Below are 17,614 nucleotides of genomic sequence, written 5' to 3'. Positions count from 1 at the left end.
ATATTTTGACTGAACTACCATTCTATAAGAAAAATCTGCTTGTGTATTGTCTTTCACTTAAAAGCATTTCATCGCATCAATGACTTAAAACCAAATACTAAAAGACAGCCCTCTTTATCTAACTATTCCTATGAAAATCTATTTAGGGTTTGGTTTTTTATCAAGTAAGCCTGATTCTACACATGCTCAGCAGAAAGTGTTTAGTTTCCTAAGTTACCTAGGTTCAGCAAGGTTGTACTGACCATGTTCTAGGTGGATTGCTGCATACAGCGTATCAGGATTAATGCATCTGTCTTGGTTTAAGTCTTCAGCTCCCTGCTCACTGGCCCTGTGGAAGCTGTCTATATCAAATAAAAACTTAAAAAAGAGTGGAGAAAATGGAAATATTACAACTCAGAAGCTGAGTGTTGAGAGAAAGTGAGAAGGACTGAGAAGGGGGAAGAGGCACAGGAACAAAGTGAGGAAGGCACACCAAGAAAACAGGAAACTAGCTTCAGAAAACTTGAAGATGCGAAATCTCTGTTAAAATACTCATAAATTAGTCATTGGTTTACAAATTGGTAAGCCCCAGAGGGGTAGAACAAACTGGCTAAAAAACCATATTGAAATAGGGAACACTCTCAGAAAAGAGAGCATGATGACAAGTAAGGCAAGGATAAAAGCCAAACACTGTGCAAGAACAACTGAGCAAGGAGACAAGGTGGCTTTTCTGAGTGTTTTTTAAAAAACTGAATGAAGTAGAAAAATTAGGTCATCTAGTAACATTTTGAAAAATCAGTAATGCTATGAATGAGAGTAGAGATAGATATATGCGGGGAAAGGAAGGAATGAACTGTAAAGATAAAGAAAAAAATACATTTTGCCTGTCAGAACTTCCACCTTCAAAATGATGAGAGCCCATTAGGGGCTGTGCCCCTTAGGCACAGGTCATCAGAAGGCTTGAGTTCAAAAGAAGCTTTGATGAATGTGGATCATGAATAGTTCTGAAATACCTGCATTTACTTGACCCTATAAAAAAATCCTTTAGGTTTTTGTTCCTGTTCTCAGAGTTTAGCTAGTATTTGTAATCATAAATGTGAAGGAGAGATTACAACTCTATTTATCATGAGAATATCAATGATTTGATTAAAACTATAATTTTTCTTCCTCTAAAAGATGTATGCTTCTGGTGGTTTTGCTTCAAGAAGATATTATGTAAGTTCTTTTCTTTAAAAGGAATCATAAAGTAGATTACATAAAAATGAAGCCTACACATTTGTAAGATTTCCTTCAATTAGCAGCGCTAAGATTAAATCTTTGTTCATTTCAAAAGATTCACTCATTTTACATCAGGCACACTAGTGAGTAATGCACAGTAAAATACAGAGAGCTAAAAAGGATGGCAACTAGCTTTAATTATTCAAGCAAAAAGATAAACCTAAGAGAACTAATAAAAAGACGTAACTTTTATATTAACACAGGAATGATGCATAATATCCTACTTGGTACAGAAAAACAAATACTTTTCAGATTAGGCCTTATTCAAAGAAAAGAAACCCATGAAACAATGTTAAGGGTATGGAGGCAAAAGCATGATCTTGAGACAGAAAGAAAAATTAAAAAAAGGAGAGGGAAAAAAATCCAGCTCTATTAGTGCTACATAATTTCCTTCTATAAAATACAGTTATATGGAAGAATCTTAAGAGAAGTTCCAATTCTAGCTTTCCTTGGAAGCTAGCTGCCAGTAAAAAAATGGTCTTGATTCCTTTAGATTCAGACACGTGTAACATCACCTTTACATAGCTCTTGCACAATATTCACCATAATGTTCTCAACCACTTTTATCACTTGTTGTTGTTTGGTTTTTCCTATATGCACTAACTTTATATGTGTGCTACACTAGGTAAAACCAAGCTAATATTTCAGGAGTGTAGTCATTAGGTACAATGCATGTATTTGCTTCACTGCATTGAAGAAATCTTTACAAATAGAAAGTTATTAAATAGACTGCAGATAGTGGCTTGCATCATAAAAGATTCTGCTACAGGCTACACTTCTCTTAGGCAACAGACTGCACTTCAATATCCTACCAATTTTTTTGGTACACTTTATTTCAGAAGACTTCTTTTGCAGAGTAATTGATAGAAGAGACCTTGGGACTGACATCTCTAAAATTCACAGTGCAGTCTTTCTGACCTGTAAGTCTTTAGAAAAAGATGAAGATCTGATATTGGTTTTGTCATTTAGAAAATATTTTCACAATATATGCTCCTGTGTAAATTAGCAACCTTTTCCTTGTTTCATTTAATAATGAAATCTAAGAAATACATATGAAAAAAAGAAGTTTGCATTTTAGCAATGCATTTGACTTTAAAGCTGAGTCTTAAGGAAATATGGCACATTTTAAAATTTCAACTGTCTAATTCGGCTTTGAATCAAAAAGGCACCCACTTAACAGATACTACACTCAGAAAATTGGTCAGTGTGTTAACAGGCAGGGGGCAGAGGAAAGTGTGTTTTAAGTATACTGAAGCCAGCAGACCAGTCTTAAGGATTTCACAATTCAGAATCTAATTTGGATATTTTTGTAAGAATTTTTTTTAAAGACAGAAGCGTAGAAAACAGAAAAACATACTGTTGAATAAAAGCATGAGCTCTACCTCAGTCAAAAACTTTTTTCCTGGGCGAAAGGAGAGCATTAAAAAGTGAAGAAAAATTGACAGAAGAACATGTAGAACTAAATGGCAAGATTTTTCATATTACCCTAATAAAACTAATATCCTAGAATGCACTATTAGAAAAGACAATGGTCTATCCCAAGTTCTTGCTGTGAAGATACTAAAACTGAGCATTTTTTCCTTTACCCTTTACCAACTATACAATACATACATACAACTGTCACCAAAGTAAATTCCCATTAGAATTCTAGACACTTACACAAATTTTATTAACTTGCCTCTTTCCACCCCCTGGGAAAAGTCAACTGCCAGAGCAAATCTGGAAGTAGGGGAGAATGGCTAAATCTAACAAAATACATCTTGTGATGACAGAGACAACAACTGTTACTCAAATCCAGAAAACAAATAACATCACCTCATTTTCCAGATTTCTAATTTTCTGCTCTTTTCCACAGTCTAGACAAGTAAAGACCCTACATACATTTAAACCTATTTGTTTACAGAATTCCTCTGAGCACTTACCAGATTTATGTTGATAACTGAAGCGGTTTTAGTTGATACACTAGGGGAAAAAAAAACATAAAACAAACAGAAAAAAACCCCAACCAAACCCTAAGTATAAGAAAGGAAGTTCTTCCTATATAAAAAAACCCTCTGGGTTTGATGTTGCAAATAACTACAAAAGGATCAACAGATAACAGTCTGTACTGAGAACATTAAATCGATGGATGAAGAAGTAGCCATGTATCATGTACTTATTTTCATTAGCTGATGCCCCAAGCAGAATATTAGAACATGTATGATCTATGTGTGGAAACAAAATGAATGCTAATTTCTGTAATCAAACAGAACTATAACATTACTTGCTGCTCCTACACTATTATGTAACAACTGAAAATATATGGCACATCAACATTTTTAGAAAACTAAATAACCCTTAAAAATCAGAGAAAATTCAAAATCCAGGAATTTTCTTACACAACAAGTAAAGCTGTTTTAGAAAATGGGATTACTTCAGAAAGCGACCACCTATGAAAATTATCTTTGTTCCTGAAACAGCAACCATCATTGGCATCTTTTCCTCAATCCTGTTAAGCAGATGAGCACTCCTCATTGAGATAAAAGCTGCTTAGGAAAACAATTCTAAAAAATTCTTCTTTTATCCCTAAGGCTAGTAAAATATTTTTCCATTTGCAATTGTCCCTATTATTGAGTCATGAAGAAAAATAAAGAAAAAAAATAAATTTCGTATATTATAGATCTTGGTTTCCAGTGATATGACAGCTACCTGTCAAAAAGCAAAGTGTGACAAGTTATGAAACTAAAGATGCTGGTCAAGCTTCTGGCATCTGCAGCTGAAGCAATTCCCTATTCGGGACTGCGTCCCAGTGATCCCCCATATCTCCTTGCTGCTTCTTAACCCAATACAGCTTGACATCTACAAGCCTTCCCCTTCATACTCTGTGACTAGCAGATTAGCTCCTGAAAACACAGCTTTATTTATTCACTCTCCCAAGACACAGTGCCTACAAGACAAAGCATAAACAACAAGAATTACCTTGTATACACGTGTTGCCTCACATGACTGGTAATCTTCCTTGCCTAGATTTTCTAAATTGCTTTTGGCCCAAATAAGACTCTGTTGTGGGCAGGGGGTACCAAATAACATAAAAACAAAATACCACACATATTTTCCTAAGTGCTGCTTGCCCTGTCTGTCCAGTGCATGTCCCTGATATTTTCAAGATTTCTTCTTTAGACTTCCTTTCATTTACTTTGCCTACCATTAGAATAACCTGACACAGGTAACTTAAGGCATAAAGGGCTATTGGAAAAAAGCAAAGAACTAAGTTCCAATGATATTACTCAATGATTCAGTGCTCAAACTAGACTCCTTCCATTTGAAACACATCAGCTCTATGTTTGCATTTTTCAGGTTTCAGATGAGGTTACAGGTTTTTCTGATGTAATAGCATCCCAAATACTGCTCAATATGTGAACCTGGAAGACTAAGACCTCAGCTCTAGAAAGATTGGGTCGAAAGCAGTAACATGAGATACCTATTCTAGGAAAAGTATAAATTAGCCAGGGACTCAATCTACTAATAAGGCTGAAGCATTCCTCTTTCTTGATAAAAAATTCAAATTCACTCCAGTAGCTCAAATTTCAGTTTCTGTAGTGAAAGAAATAAAGTAAGGAGTTTCTAATTAATGATTAGATACTACATTTGCTATTGGAGATGAGTTAACTACAGATTTTGTTAAGTATTTCTGAAATTATGCTGCAAATTAAAAAAAAAAAAAAGTAAGATGGCTTGACTTCCATGTTTTCTTTATGTGTATTTTACCAACACTAGCTAAGACAGATTGAAAATCCAGCTTTGATGAAAATTCTGCTTTGTCCGCTCAGGTGCATCAAATCCCCAAGAAATTCTAGCTCTGCACAAAACTATTTCAGGAAAACACTCATTGTAAAAAAACAAACAAACAAAACCAAAAACAATAAAACAACCCACAAAACAAGGTTGCACTGATACTGCCTGTAAAGTATCTCATAAATCTATCTAAAGAATGTAGCTTCAATTCCAATTTATTTTTAACAGCCTTCATTTTAGTCTTTAATTACATTAAGAATAATAGTACAGAAAACTATTTGCACTAATAAACACATTTCAGCAGTATGTTGTAAGAACAGTTAACTTCTTTAAAAATGTGTCTGATAAACATTCACAAATATGCAATTACTGACTCTATTAAACCAGTGGCAGAAAGATGATGGATTCAACATTGAGTTTTCATTCAATATTTCATGCCATTTATGCTATCAACATATCAGTATCCTTGAACATACAAAAAAATATTTTTATCATTTTAAAAACTCAGCACACAGTAACAGCATATATTTAGATAATTTCATATAGTATTTCCTACACAGGAAAAAGGGAGAAGATAGAAGGCTACTTTCCTGCATAAGTTTTCTAAACCAGATTTCAAGTAGCTCATGGACTTGAAAGAGCTAAAAAAGGTAATTTCTTTGATCTATCTACATCTTCACTCTTCTCTCTAATATTTTCTAGGCTATTCTAAAACTTGGAGAAAAATATTGAAATATATTTCACTTTTGTCAAAATTTATTCCTCTTCAAATTGAGGCAAGCAATCAAAGCTTTATCAAAGATACTTAGTCCCTATTTTGAACCCATCTTTAAAGAGGAATAGAAACCATGGGTCACGTCAAAATTACAAACTGTAATTTCTTGATTCACAACCCTAGACCTAATGGAGAACTCCAGGATTAAGTATCTGAATATTCCAGTGAGCAACACATTATTCTGCAGGCATACACTCATAAACTAATTCTTCTATTGAGAATGACTATCAGTACAGCAAATGTTTTCTTCTCTGATTTCTCCTCTGCAAGAAAAGAGGAGCATGAGTTAATGAAAATATTGCTAACCACTAAGATATACAGAAATCTATTGGGATACATTTTTTCCTTCTCAGATTATTTATTTATTTACAAAAAGCCATTGCCTGAACATAATTGAGAAGCCATGTAAGCTGGCACAGTATGACTGACTTAATATTATGCTCCATTGATTCAAAGTCATTTAGCTGTGACTGAGGATTTGCTTTTTGGAATGAGACACTGATTTTCATCTTTATGTAAAATGCCTACATTTTGTGGCATTAGACCTAAAAATATCCTTTTTTTAGCTGAGCAGATAACAGAACAGAGAACCAAAACTATTGTGGTTTTAGGGTTTTTTTTTTTGTTTGTTTTGTTGGGTTTTTTGGTTTGTCTGTTTTGTTGTTTTTGTTTTTTTTTTTTAGCCCATAAGTTGTTCTATTAGCAGTTCTAGAAAAATCACCTGGTTGATTTCCTATTACATGAAGCTATCATTTTCTGAACATTATAAAAGTATTAACAACATTTTTTACACTGTTTAAAATGCAACATTGAAAATAACCTGGTTTACATGGATGTATTTTGTCCAGTTGATTTTACAAAGATCGTCAATTTCCATTGAATACAATCAAAAATTAACAATTGATTTCAAAATACAAGAAATTCACCCTGTTTCGTATTTAATACTTTTCAAAATTTTCAGTTTCTCACAAACTTTATAGTAACTTATATTCATTAAAAAATAAAGCTCATTTGATTTAAATAAAGCCTGTAATATCAACAATATGAATTAGAGAGTAAGACTAGGACTGTAAACAAAGAGCTTATTCCAGGAAAGATAATACCTACTGTATTGCATTAAATAAACACAAGTTAAACCATTTAAGTTTTATAGAAATAAGCTGAGGTAAGATGCCTTCTATGACTATAGACTTTTCCCCTATTATTTTATTTTACTTTTTTTTAATAAGCATGTAAGTAATTATATAATGAGAAATATCAAAAGGTTGAATTATGAATTAGAGAAAAGATTCTACAACAAAAGCACCAGCTAAACCTCAAAGACCATTTTGCTTAGGTCACCTTTATACTGGAAGGATATTAGTCTCAGGAGAACATAATATAGGACATCCAGGATGATTCCAAGTACTTGTTATACACAAAGGCTAAAAAGCTCCATTTACTCTCAGTGGAAAACAATTCAGGGTGATCTAGCAAAAATATTGCAGAAGTTCTTGATTAAAGATGCAAAGAAATCTTCAGCTAAATGTTAAAATTATGCACAAAAAGTTAAAACTAATTCTGCACATATATTTCAACTTGTTAAGATCAAATTCCTAATTCTAAATTACTATAATTGTTTCCAATATTCAGAACCTTCAGATTCCTTGGAATTTGATGCAGAGTTTATGACTTTAAGCAGATACTTCAAGTTAACTCTATGCACAATTATTATTTCACAAATCAAAACTCCTTCTAAATCCAGGAACACATATAAAAGCTACGAACTATTAAGATGTTTAATATCAACTTATTTGGCCTGCCATTTTCCAATATTTCTGATTTTTAGGTAAAATTAAAATTAGCTAAGCCAGCGTTTTAAACTAGTTACTATTTATATTGCCATTCTGAGTTTCTGGGCCCCAAGGGGTCTTTTTGTTAAGTTCAGCTTTCTGCAAGGATCATCTCAGAGCATTCAGCAGCCTGGTTCAATTTACAGTGTAGAATTATGAATTAACTACTGAAAGCCATTCAGGAATTAATATATACTTTGTGCACCTCTCCCTTGCTACAAAGAGTATTGACTTCTCAACACATTGTTAACATTGTGTTTATGTTTAAAAATAAATACCTCTTCCTTCACTTCTTCAGCATTTGCTGAAATCAGCAAGCAGCCTTATTTAATCTTAGTAGAGAAATTGTGTTTCTCTACTAAAAGCAAAGGTTTGACACTACAGGAAGACACAAGATATTTCTCCTTCCTCTTCATTCTAAAACTAGAGACCACAGTGTCTTTGAAAATGTGAAAATTATCTCAAGCACTGATTGAGAAGATGAACGTTCTACATACACAGCTATATAACCAGCTGTTCCCTCTCAACTTTACTGCAAAATATTTTTTTCCAGCTGAATCTCTTTAACTATTACAAAATAAAGTGTTACAGAGTAAACCATAAGAACCTGGTAATCCAGGATCGGGTTGCTCATATACTAGTTTTGTACATACCAGAGCACATAGCTCTAGTACCCCATACACCCCAAATGAGGACATGCTGCCCTGGGAAAAATTCAAACAACTTATGTAGTATGTTCCTTATGGAAAATAAACAAACAAGCAAAATAAAACAAATTAAAAACCAGACAAGAACAAATAAAACCCCCAAACAAGTGACAACAAAATCCAAACAAAACAACCAGCCACCCCTAACCTCTGGGCAACTCTTGATAATGCTCAGAACATCTTCACAGTAAAGAAGTGTTCACTGATGTTGATATGGAACCTTTGCTGTTTCATTTTGTGCCTCCAGTCCTGTCATTGGGCACCAGCAATTCCAGCTGTCATCTTTACACTTCACCCTCCAGGTATTTATTTACATTGATACAACTCCTCCTGAACCTTTGCTTTTTGAGGATAAACATTCCCAACTCTCTCAGTCCTTCCTCAGAATATTTTCAATTTCAGAATATTCGGTGGAAAACATGATATTTAAAGGATGTGCATGAAAAGATATCACTTTACTCAAGAGTGGTTCCATTCTATTTTTTGTTTTTTTTCATGAATGTAAAGCAAGTGTTACTTTACAGAGCAAGTAGCATCTAGAGAAAAGGTGACTTGGACAGACACCAACAAAATTGTTCCTGTGTTCAAAGTGTATTTGTTCCCTGTTTCACAATAAAGTAATTCACAAACTGAAGTGCTGAATTGAAATACTGCCAATCATCTTTCCCTTTCTATCCCTTACTGCCCATTTCTCTGCATATTTATAGAATGACAAGATTTTATGCTGAAAGCTATTAAAGTAATGATTATAGTAACTTCACAAAGAGGTAATTCACCTCAGAATTGGAGGTTGCTTTGACTTTGATTTATTGGTAGCATGCAATCAGAGTTTGAAAGAGGTCAAAAAGCCAAAAGAGCAACAAAAGTTCAGGGTATTACTGGATTTTCTCCCTGAAAAATTAAAAACTTAAATAGAATCTGGATCATTTTTGCTCTCTGTAAACAAGCATGCTAGAGAGACATTTTACAAAGTCATTGATAACTCAACTCTCTTCTCTGTGGAATCACCACATAGAGACTAATCCCTCAAAGCCCTTAAGCACTGTGCTACATTGAAGAATTACCCAGACAAATAAACTATGGCTAATGCTAAAAAAAACCAAAAACCTCTTCTTCAATTTTCTGTGTTATTCCAAATACCAGGTTAAAATACAGATGCTGTATTTCCAATCCCTTGAAGTATAGAATAGATTACTAAATTGCCACAACAAAAAGCTTTATTAAAAAAAAAAAAAACTTATGAAAGGCTAGCTAGGGAAAGCATCAAGAATTTAAAGTGAATTAGATTATAAAGGAAGATCAGGAAGGGGCAGTAGCACCTACTGTTAAAAGAAAGTAAGTTAAGAACAAATCAATTCAACAATCATTTAAAATATAAAATGCAGAGTAAATAGAGATGAAATCAGAGAAGATTTGGTTCTGAGTGAAAACATATCAGAAATTAAATTGTTCCAAGGCACATAAGCACTGTTCAGTATAACTGCTTGAACAGGAAAACCATGAGAGCTCAATCAAGAATACTGAAATAATTTTGCCAGCATTTCCTTAAGAATGATGCTTGCTTTTTTAAAAATTGCTTCAACGAGGAACACAAGAATACTTCAATTTTCTTTGTTTTTATAGAACAGACATTTAAAATGAGGGTATATAACATGAAATAATTTTAAAGGAAGCTAAGTGACATTTAACAAAATCAACAAATCATTAGAGTCCTTCATACAAGCAAAGTACAACTGGTTAACTTCACACAGAGAATTCATTAAGCATCTAATTGAAAAATATTTTGGGTATGAGTACTCTGGCTTCTTGATCTTCCAAAACTAAAAAAAAAAAAAACAAAAAACAAAAAACAAAAAAACCCCAAAAAACAAAAAACAACAACAACAAAAAAACAAACAAAAAAACCCAACAACAACAACAAAAAAACCTCACAATCTCAAATCAAACAAACAAACAAAAAAAAACAAATAAAAACAAAATCAAAATAAATACAAAAAACCACCACCAACAAAAATGCCCAAACCCCAAACCCAACACATAAACACATAGCATGAATTTCTCTTTCTGGTTTTACTGAGAGAATTTCCAAGTACTTATTGCTTATTAGCACCTTAATGTTAATACAAAAGGTTATCTTGCTGATTGGTACACTGGGAAGCTGAAAAAATAGAATTAAATTTCTCACTTGCCTCTTTTCAGCAAGTGAATTAAGCGAGTAATGTCAGAGAAAAGATGTGGTGATGATAAGTAATTAACACTTTCCATCTTGTGACAAGGCAGTTAAGTGCTTTCTGATATAAGATAGCTAACTATGCACAAACTAGTCTGTGTAAAATTTAAGAATTAAAAAAAAATATAATAAAAAATTGCAGAAAAAATAATTAGAGTGGAAAAAGTTGTTACTACCAAAGGCAGTGAAACACAACTACCTACGACAGATAAAAGTTTTACTTCTTCCTTAAAATTCCAAATGTTCTTTACGTTTCACCCATTAACCCAAGTGCCCATAAGTTTAAACTTTCTGTGGTAGAGAAGAAAGAAATCTTATGCAAAATATCATTACTATTCTCACTAAACAAAAATGATAACTCCAGACATGGCTGATACAAACCTATCACAAAGCAAAACAAACAACAACAAAAAACTCCACTGCCCAAACATAAAAGCAAAAAAACTTCTTAGATTATTATTTTGCTAAAGAGGAACATAATTTCAAGACCTAAACAAGTGAAAAAGTAATAAGCTTCAATTCTGTGAGACCAAGTAGAAACCTATGATTATTCTGCATCTAAAGTTAAGGTAAACAAAACTACTTGCACTTTTGAAGTGTATGGTGCTTAAGGGCAGAGAAAAAATTATTTGGCGGTTTGTTTTCTATGGTTGATTTTAAGGAGTCTGTTGATACAGAAAAATGAAAAAAATTAAAGGAGAAAGGAAGCAGGATTAAAAAATTTGACATTCCACAGACCTATCCTAGAGCTTAGCTTTGAAAACAATTAGAAGAATAAATCAGAGAAGCACTTCCCCTAATTTTTTTTTCTCAGCTAAAAAGAGACACTTCTCTTAATTTTCCAGAGAATCATTTTTCCTGATTACCTAAATGCACAGAGATATATTCTGAAGTCCCCTTTAGATCTCAAGTCCATCATTGTAAGAACATAACAGAGGCAGGACCAGCTCAGGCCACAGGTCAGCCTAGTGCACATGCAGTAGTGGATTCCCACAGAACACTGCATGTACTAAGCAAACATATTAGATAATCTTCCCAGCCCTCCCCATTTGCATCTCAGGGACATCCTAAGGTAGAAAACACTATCTTTGTATTTAAAATAACTCCACAAGGAATTAAAACTAAAAAAATTACTGAAGTCAAAGACTACATAACCTTTAAAATGCAAAGAATTCATATGTGAATAAAATTTACACACATACTTGTCCTGTCTTGGTTTGAAGCTAGCTGAAAAAGATTCAACATAGTTAGTTCAACATATTCTCCTATATTTAAATATTCTAGTTTTGATATCTGCATTCTTTAAGGTCAATATTAGACACTAGTTAAGCACACCACCTTCCAGCACCTCTCCAGTTCAACTCCCATTTTTGAAGTCAGTTTGGCAAATAAAAAATGCACCGTAGAAATTCTTACTTATAGCCTGGGGAATCAACAGAAACAGTTTCCTTGAAAAAAGTTTTCTTTTTTGACTGCGAAGGTCTTCAATACCGAACTTTTTCCCATAGACCTCTAAGGCAGCCCCTTCCCTAGTTCCCTTACAAATGCTACAACAGTAGCCACAATAAAGAACTAATGAACACTGCCAGTTGGAAGACAGGATACATTGGAACTGGTATTTTTTACAGTAGCAGAATGCTCTATGCTAAAACAGGGGCTATTGGAAAGAAAACCCACGAAAATTGAAACAGTAACTGACCTAAAAGCACGGAATGGTTCTCATCTATTCACTTCTCAATTTAACAAGACAAAATCATTTATAGAGATAACCTAAGAAGAGAGTTAACTTGAAAGATCAAGTGAAAAAAATCTTTGATAAGCTTACTCCCCTCCTGCTCCCTGAAGTAGAGTAAAAGGGTGGATCTTCTGATAAAGAATAACTGCTACAGAGAAGAAGATTAGATAGCCCTGAAACCAATTACAAGTGATAAGTAAGTGCAAAGCACATCAATATGCTTAGCAATAAAATTGGTGAATATTCATAGAACATGCAAGAACAAACAGTAAATCACCTCATTACAGAGAAAAATGCCAATCAGGAATATTGACATTGGTTGCACCACTTTAAATATAGTCAGTCTGCAAGATTTTCATCACAGAAACTTCTTGCAGACTTAAAAACATGTCAGAGAAAAAGGAGATAGTACTTATCAGCTCATTCCAGTTTTCATCTGGCACAATTTACACTCCATGTTGTTCAAGGGAGTCACAGTTTCACAGTTCAAGAACTGGACGTTAAAAAAAATAGATTTTCTACAGAACTGTACTACTCATTCTGTCAAAATTTCCTTTTCCCTGCATTAAACATGTGCATGTCCTGAACCAAAATTCTCAACTTACACAATTTAGCTTGCCCCCTCTATATTTAGAAGAAAACAGTTATGAAAAGCTCTCATTCTGACAAGCCTAGAGATGAGTAAAGTAATAGGAATTACATTCAGGTTCAAGAAATCCACTGCAGACATTTCAACTCCTCCCTGAACATTTTCAGAGAAATAATACATCAGTGACCACAGGGAGGAGAAAGCATCACCAGAAATTAGATGCAATTACTGCCCTAATCCCTACAGACACAAAGACTGAGAATACACTTTATCTCCATTTGACAGAAACCTATCCTTTTACAAGAACACAATATGATTTGCTATAAAGTTTTAGGTCTGAATCACATTTAAAAATAAATATGAGGCATTACTTTCCAATTTACTTTGCTGGTACACAAGTCCTTATCTCCCACTCCAAGAATGCAGCTAAACTGAATTGAATTTACTCTGCAAAACAATGTACATAAGAAAATAAATACAAAAACAGTTAAAAATAATGTAGTTAAATATTCTGCACTATGTAACACGGCGTTACATATGCAGGACTGAAACTGGATGATTATTAACCAAGACCACAAATGGGCTGCTCTATACACACACTCCAACTTAACTGAAATCATCTGACTGCCTAAGTGACTTACTATTAGTTTGACTCACTGGCTTTGGCCAAATATCCAATAATTTATTTTTGAGGTACAAGGTTAGAAGAGACCATATTTTTCTGAAAAAGTACTGCTTTGTCAAAAACTATGTAAATGAATTGTTCAAAAGACAAATAAGAGTGCAGAAAGGCAAGCTCTTAAAGATTTCATAATATAGAACAGACATGGCTTGTGAGCCAGATGGCTTTTTACCAGCTGCCTGGAAAAGGGGCTGGGAGAAATAATCTGTAGCATGACTAAGTCAATTTGTAGATACACAGTTCTGTCTTCAGGATAAGTTACCAGAATTTATAATACTAAAGTAAAGCTTCACATTTATACAAAATCAAATACTCTATTTGAGGCACATTAACAGTTCCCATTTCGAACAGAGTTAACTAATAAGAAAAATTTACTCTCTTGGTACTTCTAAAAGGCATTTAAACAGACCATCAGGGAGAAGTTGCAATATGCAAATAAAGCAGCTTTCAGACAATTAAAACTCAAAATTTCAATGAATACAAGAAGTTTCAGGAAAGGGTATATTTTAAAAACATTAATGCAAAAAGGCAATGCTTTCAGAGCGGCTGCAGGTTTTAAAGGAAAATTATGCTAGAGAGAATTCAGTTCCTCAGTAAAAGGCAGAAACCCCTTAGAGCAAGTTCCAACAATGTGCTGATCTTTCCTCACAGTCTATACTACAGCTCCTTTTTCACTTCATACCTTTTTCATTACCCATTGTCAGGAAAATTCCCACTTTTCCCATGGATATTAATGAGAAGAAAGAGAGGTAAGTACTATTGACTTACTGATGGCAGATTGGGCCCACCAGAACATTTAGAGGAGAATAGAGAATGGAAAAGAAATTGAATTTCTTCTTCCAGGAAGATTTCCAGGAGATACTCTAAAAAGAGCACTGGATCAACAATGACAGGGGAAGGAAAGCAGACCTGGAAAATGGTTGAGAGGTATAAGGATAAAGGATGCAAGCTTTCTGCCATATGTACAGCATATGGCTGAACAGTACACTCTAATATGTGCAACAAAGGTGAAAGAAGCAAGAAGTTGCTTTCAAAGTGTTAAACAAAAGCCTGTAACAGAATCCGTGACAACTGTACTGAACTCACAATTGAATACAACCTTTGAACTGCAGAACAATATATTTCCTTGATATTATACTGACATAGAATTTATAGGCCAAATTACATTGTTCAGCATTCAAGTATTATTATAGTTTCATTTACACTGAACTAGATTTGCAAAAAATTTTTCTTTTGGTATTTTTGTCATTTGTGTCATCAGAGCACTAAGAAATCCTCATCAAGGAGCAGAATTCGTGTGTTACTGGACAAGCATATTAGAGACAGCTGTGTTCCCCAAGAGTTTGGAAGCTAGAAGTCAAAGAAGACAAAACGCGTCATTTCAACACACAGAATACAAGAGACAAATGGACTAACAGGGTCTACAGTTGCTTTGCTACATGTTTTGTCTAACGACTGCAAGATTTTAGAACTTTAACAGCAAAATGGATTAAAAGAGGGATTAAAAAAAAAACAGGTTTTGCAGTGCTTTGTGATGTGCTGTTTCAACAGGAAAATATTAATAAAATTAATCCAGAGATATTTGTTTTTAAGATTTAAACGAATGGACAACAGAGAACACGCAGGATAATGAAGTGCAAGAAGTTGGTTAAAAAAAATTGCTTACGCACAAAAAGGGAAAAGCAGAATATCTTCTGTAACTTTTGTTTACTATTCATAATTGCAGAAGTAAATGATATGTAATCTGTCACATATATTGATGGACTAGGGCTAGAAAACAAACAGAAGACAGATGTGGTAAGCAAAACACTGCCATTTTTGCAAGTTTTCAAAGCAGCCATTGCCTTAATATTCATTAACTGTAGAGAATCTTTATTTTATTCCTGAAGCCCTAATTATTGTGAGCCCACACTGTCATCTACATTTTTTTGCAAGACTGCATCCTCTCCCTTTTCAGAAAACTTAATTAAATCTTTAATAAGCTAGTATAAATGTAAAGGATGTGGAAAACAAAATATCACCTTATGCATATTTATTAAATTTCTGCAAACCCTAAAGCATTTCTCCCCAAATTAATGGTATGGAAAAAATTGATTTCAGTTTACCTACCAATTTCTTTTCTTGCAATAATTCCATCTGTTAGTTCTCATGGCAGGAACCTTGGTAGTAAAGAGCATCTGAATACAGTCTGCAGAATTTGGTATCAGCCCCACAGCTGATCATTTCCTCAGGTAATTGATTAAAATGCTGTTTTAATCATTGTGTGAAATTAAGCATGAAATCTACCCACCTTCAGCAAGTGGACAGCCTTATTTTCATATTCTTGCATAAATTGTAGCATATAATGCAGCTTAAGATCATCAAGGAAGTAACCAATGACATTCTAGTGGTATTACCACCATATAAATAAGAACTCTGGTGCTGAAACTGGTGATAGTACAAGCGCAATTTCTGAAAATATTTAATCCAATACAGTTACTTCAGGTAACTCATTAGACCCCTTTGACAAGCAAAGATTATAAGACAGATATGACAGATCACTGAACTGAATACTAATGGCTGCATGCATGCAAATAATGTTATTCTAAGAATAAATATTACTTTCAAATAATATTAGCATGTTTAAGTCATCCAGGGGACCGAGGAGGACAAAATAATGTTCAATTGTTCCAAAGAATTGATAAACTGCACCAGTTTTGGAGAAATTACATGAGCTCAAAAAAAAAAAAAAAAAAAAAAAAAAAAAAAAAAAATTTATCTTAATTCCAACTTTGAGTCTGGAGATGAAAACCCTATAAATTAATTGATTGATTAGACATCTGCACACTGCTGATTTCCTCAGGTTGTGGAAAATTTAACAGCTATGAAAGCATGACTTGCATTATTCATCTGGTCTAATTTTGAGATCTAGAAATGGCATTTATAATGTCAGTACCAAAGTTCAGTGCTAAGCACTCTGATAAAACATTTGGCTAATACTCTAAAAAACTGTAACCAACCACCTTTCAAATACCCAAAGCCCAATGATTAACAAGATAGTGGATCTAGTCTATCACTCTGCAGCGCATGTTTTGTACTTCAGCAGTGATAGAAGAAATGGTTTTTACCTATCAATGGTATATCCCATGCCAGTATGATAAGCATGAGCAATAACATAATCAGCTAATTACTTCCTAATTTCTTTGTTCAAAAATTACCCCTTCCTTATCAACTTAGAATTGGTATTCATTTTCAAATGGCTGCCATTCTTCCCTCATCCTCCCTCATCACAGGATTCCAGGATGGTCTTGTAGAAGTGACCTTCACACTTTGTTCCCAAGAACACAGAGCAATCAGGTGGGTGAGCACAAAAGAGAAATACTGCGCCATTAGGTTTTAATCACGGGAAATAACCCATGTTATGCATAAACGTACTTGTCTCTCTCCAAATGATTGATGGAAGATGACCAATATATTAGACTGAAAAAAGACTTCTAGAATCATCTCATTTAAAACAGTCATGTGAAACGAGCATTTCTTATTAGTTACTTCAAGATCTAATGATTACTCACTGCAGCACCATTCCTTTTATCAAGGTGTAATGTAGTTTCAATTAAAATGGTTTTAAAACTCATACATTCTTGATAGTTATTGTTTTTACAATTTTAAATGTTGTAGAGGTCATCCCATTCAACGTTCACCTCAAATCTTGGTTAAATTCAGGAATTCCATTAGGCTGCTAAGGGCATTGTCCTGTAGAGATTTTAAACTCTACAGCAATGGAGATTCTGCAACTTCTATAGACATTCTCTTCATTATTAATTATTTTTCCCCTTTAATTTCCATTGAAAATTTCTTTCTTCCTGGCTCTCTCTGTCATTTCACTATGCAAAATACTAGATTGTGAAAAACACATCCATTCCTTGTGTTTCTTGGGAAAAAAACTTAAGAAAAAAAATGAAGAGCTCTGGTCTTTCACCAACTCAGAAACTGCATGATTTGCAGAGTTACAGTTATCCACAGATGGGAAGAATCCCTGCTCAAAGCATGTACA

The 17,614-nt window shown here is 33.8% G+C and overlaps 1 protein-coding gene across 2 annotated transcripts in view; it reads right to left on the bottom strand.

The window, feature by feature from the left end:
- The window catches only part of TUSC3 (tumor suppressor candidate 3), a 112,035-nt gene that overhangs the window by 76,789 nt on the left and 17,632 nt on the right, over positions 1-17,614 (bottom strand). The gene's annotated exons all lie outside the window — the stretch shown is intronic.

Source organism: Sturnus vulgaris, chromosome 4 (genome assembly GCF_052056855.1).
Source record: "Sturnus vulgaris isolate bStuVul1 chromosome 4, bStuVul1.hap1, whole genome shotgun sequence".
In the NCBI taxonomy this organism is placed as follows: Eukaryota; Metazoa; Chordata; class Aves; order Passeriformes; family Sturnidae; genus Sturnus; species Sturnus vulgaris.
This window is presented reverse-complemented; position numbering and strand designations above follow the sequence as displayed.